Here is a 6,204-nt window from a genome sequence, read left to right as displayed (position 1 = left end):
GCCAGACTGCGGGGGTGGGGAGAGGGGGCAGGGAAGAATGCCAAAGGTGAGTAAGGAAGACTCTACAGTAGTAGTAATTCAAGGTAGAAAAGAGGTCGTCTGTGAAAAAGGAAGCAGCTGGAATTTAGGAAGACAAAAGGAAGAAAAGTAGGAGAGGGGAGGGGGGAAAGCGGGAAGGGTGGAAGAAAAATATAAGCCTGGTGAGTCAGATGTCAGAGAGGTTGTAACATGTCATAAATCCAATGCCTATATTAAGTCCATGATTTTTTGTATCCAGTAGATTTATGAAGTGAAGTTCTTGGACTCATCTACACAAGGTGTCTTTGTAAGTTCCCTTTGCCAGAAGAAGTGCCTTGAGGCTCCCTGTACATCCAAGATGGCAAGGTCAGTCTGGCCCTGTGGAAACAAAGAGCCTGATTCTCACTCACATTAAGGCCCCTGTAAATGAGATTCAGGTTCACTGGCCTAGATTCATATATGAGGGTTGGGTGCTTGGAGCTTAACTCTCAGGTACTCTGTCACTTAGTGGAATTCACAAGCCAGAATCAAGCACCTAGGTTCCCCCACACAATATATGTGGAGCAGAGGCGTAGCAGCATAGCTCTGTGCCTGGGGCAGCCATGCAGTGCCACCACCTGCTGTGCCAGAGGTAGCAATATGATCAATCTCTGCTGTGGCAACAGCTCCTTCTGTGCCCCCCAAACAAAGGGGGCACCCAGGTCAGCCCTTTCCCCTGAGCTATGCTACTAATGAGGAGAGTTAGACACCTAAGAATGGGCTCACAGAAGCCAGCATATTAAGTGGGACACTATCTAAGAAAACCAACAGAAAATGCTGAGAAGAGTGGTGGGCTTTAAATCCCCACCTCCCCCAAGAAAGTAGGTATCAAGCAAGCACCTAGCTGTACTTGTGATTCACAGCTATGAACTCTGTGCCAGAGTTAGTTCTACATCCTTTTTTCATTAGCTGAAGAAGGTCAATCCATTAGAAGCACAGCAAGAGCTTAGGGTAGGCTTTTTCTCAACAGCCAAAGTTACAATACTTATCCCATGACCTACGTTCAAATTCCTCCTGAAGCTGTGGGGATTTGGACCCCCACCACCCAGCAGACTGCTTTAACACTAGGGATGTGACAGATGTGAGTTTATATCCCTTGAAATAGATGTGGGATTTGAACTCAGATCTCCTTCCTGTTTGAGTGCCCTAAGCACTGCTACCTTTTGTATGACATTAGGTGTGGTCTGAGCACACCTACTAAATTAGGCTCTGATGGGGGAAAACAACTATTTTGCAAATTTCACTGGGGCTTATGTGTGAGGTAGACATCTAGCACCTGAGTGCTGTTAGGACTTGTGCAGGTGCAGAAACTTTGGTGCCAAAAGGACTTTTCCAGCAGTGCCATGGGAGTTTATATACCTACAGAGTAAAGCAGGGATTTCGTGAATGCTGGTGACACCTAAATAATGGACCTATGCACCCTTTGTGCTATTTAGGTGCCTACATCCAACTCGTTGATTTATTCCACAGAATTTACTAGTGTTTGTCTCAAATAACTTTTTCCAAGGGCTAAGCTCCTGTTCAATACTGCACCTATTGATATTAGAGCTGACTGAAAAGCAGGATTTTTGGTTCACTGGAAATTTCATTATCTTTTTTAAAAATTTGGTTTTGGTCCAAATTGGACCAAAATCAACATTTTTTCAAATTTACTGGTGAGCTGGAAGTTCCCCAGGCCCTGCAGCTGTCTTCATGAAGTTCATAGTCTTATCCAACTTACTACTAATACCAGTATGCCTTGACGAAAATGTCAGTTTTACTGGGGTCCTAATCTTCAGGGATCCCTGGCTCTAGGATATGTAGCCAGTGAGCTACCACATGGGGATGGGGGCCAGAGCTGAGGGTTCCTGGCTCTAAAACAGACCTACATGTAGACTGCGTAGGGCCAGGGACCCTGCAGCTCCCAGGTTCCCAGCCTTGGCACAGACTGACCAGAAACCCTACCTTGCATCTGGTAAAAATCTTCTGGACTCATGATGTTTTGAAAGGAACATTTTGGGCTCAGTAAACTGGCATTTTTTAACAAAAGTTTTCTTCATCAGAAAATTTCAGACCATCTCTAAGTGACACTTTGTAGATGTAGTACACAACATTAGAAGGAGCACCTTTGGTGACGAGCCTTTGGCATCTCTTGAGGATTCTTAGTCTCCGATGTCATACAAAAGTCTCATTCCTGGTTTCAGATAGTCACCTGTGCAAAGCTGCAGCCTGACCTTGGGCAACTGTGTTGGCTCCCAGAACACGCTAGATTTAGGGTAGCTCCAGAAGAGCTGCCTTTGAGTGCTGGAGAGACACCTCTTTCCCTGTTCTCATGCATGCACTTAACAGTGGTGGACCAGGAACAACTAGCAGCTTTACTGATCTCTCCAAATGAGAAGATGCAATAGAAAAGCCTCATGAAAACAAGTCATTGTTACAATATGGGAGGAAACAGATGTTGCCTAATGTCTCATTTGAGCCACCATAAAAAAATTTATGGTGGCACAAATTTTGAGCAAAAAGAAGACACTACCCTATGCCATGCCACATCAAAGGAAAAGCCTTTCCCTATTCAGCCAGACCCACTCTGCCATAATCCTGAGGAATGGGTCTGGCTGACTCAGGAGAGTAGGGCTTTTCTCCTCTCAACCAGACCTGCTCCTGTGATCTCAGGGGATAGGTCTGGCTGATTCAGGAAAGCAGGAAAATCACATCATAACACAGCTGATCCACTTCATTCAGCAATGTCTATTTCTAGCCTATATAATGTGAGCTATCTATTGCAACTAACTTAATTTCCAGCTATTCTGACTTGTCTAGCCACTGTGTTGGGGTGGAGGGAGCCAAGAGGGTGATGCTGATTCTGTTCAAATCTCTTTCATTAGTATTCACTTGTTGTTGCCATTTCCATCTCTACATTTTCACATCACTAAATGTTAGAATTCGAGACCATTGGAAATGGGATAATAGCAAGAAGCAGATAAAGATTCACTGGAAACTGTAGCTTCAAACCTGCATGCAGGCAGCTCAAGACACAGGGCCATTCTCCAACCCACTGAAGTAACTCTGGAAATCAGCAACACCTTGAGTGGCTGAGTAGACATATTTAGGAATGTACTGCTCACATAAGTATGAGCAAGAAGCTTGAGAAAGTGCTCCTCAGGAAGCCCTGATTCATTATAATTCCTGGTCATTTGGTTGCAACAGATGGGAATCCCACATTAAATAGCTAAAGTAATAAAAGAATTTAAAACATTTAAGTATAGTAGCCTATAGTAATAGAACACTCCATGACACTGACTCAATGACTGGTCTGACAGCAATACTACAATGATTGGTAGGGAATTAGGGTGGTACAACATTGTTGCATTTTGTAAAATGTTTTTAACTGAAGGACAGGTAAGAGAGATCAGTGCAAAGTACTTATTTTTTAAATGAACTCTCCTTAAGGGGAATGTAGCAGAGCCGGAGTTGCCTTTGCTGTGGAGAAATCAAACTTTGTATCCACACTTAAAAGCTTATCTGAAGGTGTCAGTGGATCATCTGCTTAAGCAACTCTTTTTGGCTTGTAAGAGGTATAACATCATCACTAGCACCATGGCAAATCCCAATGAAATAAAATGCAGAATGCATTATCTCATGGGTTGCAAAACAAGACCATTTAAAATCCCATTTTATGGGTGATTTTAATATCCATGCTGAATTGGACAATCAGCCTTAGAAGGGAACCATTGGTAGGCATGGCAGAAGGAAGGGAAGTGGCATATTGGTCCTTAAAATGTGTACAGAATGCCAGTTCACCATCATCAAAACACAGTTTTGGCCTCATGACTGCACCCTAAACATTGACTATTGATTGACTACATATTGGCTTACCAGAGAAATGTCAAAAATATCTTAATTTCACAAGCCAGAAGAGGAGCAGAATATTGGACTTATTCAAGCAAAAGAGATAGCTTCACTTCAAAGATTATAAAGGCAGCAATCTCCCAATCAGAATGCTACTAAACATCAAGAAGGAAGAGCTCTATTAAACAAGTGGTAAAACAGCTTATCAGTATTAATGCTGCTTCCAGAATTATTTAAATAAGCTGGAAAACTTTAGGAATGCCTTATATTCTCCAGACAGCAAGACTTTGAGGGGCAAAAATTAGAAACCATCAGGGCTGATTCAGTGAAAATGATACTGGGATTGCACAACTGCTTGATCATCAAGCATGGTTGCAAGACCTGTCATCAAAGAAATCTGCATATAATAGCAAGCACAGAGAATTCCAAAGCTGGGAGCTGTGCATAACAAGTGATGGAGGAAATACAGCTGTCTGGTAGTGTGATGTGAAAAGGTTTTAAAAGGCACTATGAACAAGCTATGGCCCCTTTCCTGCTAGCTCTGTTCCAGTAATAAGCAAAGAATGGTTCCACCTTACTGACTGATAAGATGTAACTCCTAGCTAGATGGGCTAATCATTTTTTAGATGTCTTGACTCTTCAGTTCAGTATAAGAAATTAAGTTATATGCCAGTCACCACAAAGTTCAACTGTGGAACCTCTTGCTGAGAAACCTTCATTGCCAGAGACTATTAAAGCTATAAAGTTTCTCTCTAGTGGCAAGGCCCCAGATTCTGATGAGATTTTTGCTGTGATAAACCAAAGTGGAGAAGTTTAGACCTTAGCAACATTTTTCCAGCTGATGTGGGGAAAAGAAATTTTCCCCAAAGAGTTCAGAGATGCAACCATCATCCATCTATTTAAACAAAAAGGCAACACATTTTCCTGTTTGCTATGAGTCCTTGCTAGGATTATTTTGAATTGTTACATTGAACATATAGCTAAGAATTTTTTTAGTGTGGATTTGGTGAAGGCTGAAGTACTATCAGCAAGTACAATCGTCAAGCAGTTGTGCAATAGCAGTATCATTTTCATTGAATCAGCCTTGATGGTTTCTAATTTTTGGCCCAAGAGTCTTACTGTCTGGAGAATATAAGACATCCCTAAAGGTTTTCAGAAGCAGAGGTACCACCAACCGAGCAACTTTTCCTGAAGTTGCATGGTTTTTACTGCCATGCAACTTCAGGGAAAATGCAAATAGTTGACCTCTTTTGATCTTGCAGAGGCTTCTGATACAGACAGCAGAAAGGGTCTTTGGTAACTAATAGCTAAAGCATGCCATCCCTAAAAATACATCTGGATGATCCTTTTGTTCCATGCTACTATGATGGTATTTAAGATGGTGATGGCTCCAACCTTTCCCGTCTCCAACGGAGCCAAAAAGGGTCTGTGTTGTAGCTCTGTTTAGTTTTGCTTTCATGCTTATATATGCCTTCAGACACTTAGATAAAGGAGTGTATATATGTCTGTACACACACACACACACACACACACATATGTTTTAGCATGAATAGTAAACTGTGCAATCATCACCACCTATAGGCCCAAACTAGGATCTTTGAAGAACTGTTTTAGGAGCTCTTATTTGCTGAGATTTGTGCAATCTTTGCCAATACAGAGGATTCATTGCATCGCTCCAGGTCACTATGGATCACTTTTTCAAGGGTTGTAAGAATTTTGGTCTCAAGAAAACAGAATTTATGTACCATCCTTCTATGAAATAAATTGATTTACCTTGCAGTGCCATGTCATGTGCTTCACTCCTGTTGTATGCTGAAATGAAGCATGATAAGTTATGTTGTCATGGTCAACTTAAGAGCCATGAAGATTGCCTAACCTCTAACCTAAAAAAAAAACCAACATGAAATTTCTATTGACATTTGGGACCATGAAGCTTGTGATAAAAAAATAGTCTAATTATATTTGAAACAATTCATATTCAACTTGCCAAAAAAATGAGAGTTCAAAGGGAACTTAGAAAAGAACATGTTTTAGGTTAATCATAGGCTGCTTTTGTTATCCTATGTATGGGTAAACATTCTTTGCAAAAGTTGGACTCTATATACCAGACTTAACGTGCAAAATAAATTCTCAACTAGCATCACCTACAACAATGGACAAACACTAATTAGGAACTAAGAAACAGAGCAAAAATAAGTTTGATTTTTTTTAAATTTAGAATTGTAGTTTGGACTTGTAGCTATGTATACATGGCATGTATGTTAAGCTTTATAGAAATCCAAAAATGGGAGCTGTGACATGTAATGGTATGACCATTAC

General features: G+C 41.2%; 1 long non-coding RNA gene across 1 annotated transcript in view; it reads left to right on the top strand.

Moving 5' to 3' along the window:
- The window catches only part of LOC109309684, a 13,325-nt gene extending 12,950 nt beyond the window's left edge, over positions 1-375 (top strand). The window contains exon 3 of the long non-coding RNA XR_002101006.1: positions 197-375. This is a non-coding gene — a long non-coding RNA (uncharacterized LOC109309684). The remainder of the gene's footprint in view (positions 1-196) is intronic.
- The last annotated feature ends 5,829 nt before the right edge of the window (positions 376-6,204 follow it).

This window comes from Crocodylus porosus, unplaced genomic scaffold (assembly GCF_001723895.1).
Source record: "Crocodylus porosus isolate Cpor-Errol unplaced genomic scaffold, CroPor_comp1, whole genome shotgun sequence".
In the NCBI taxonomy this organism is placed as follows: domain Eukaryota; kingdom Metazoa; phylum Chordata; order Crocodylia; family Crocodylidae; genus Crocodylus; species Crocodylus porosus.
This window is presented reverse-complemented; position numbering and strand designations above follow the sequence as displayed.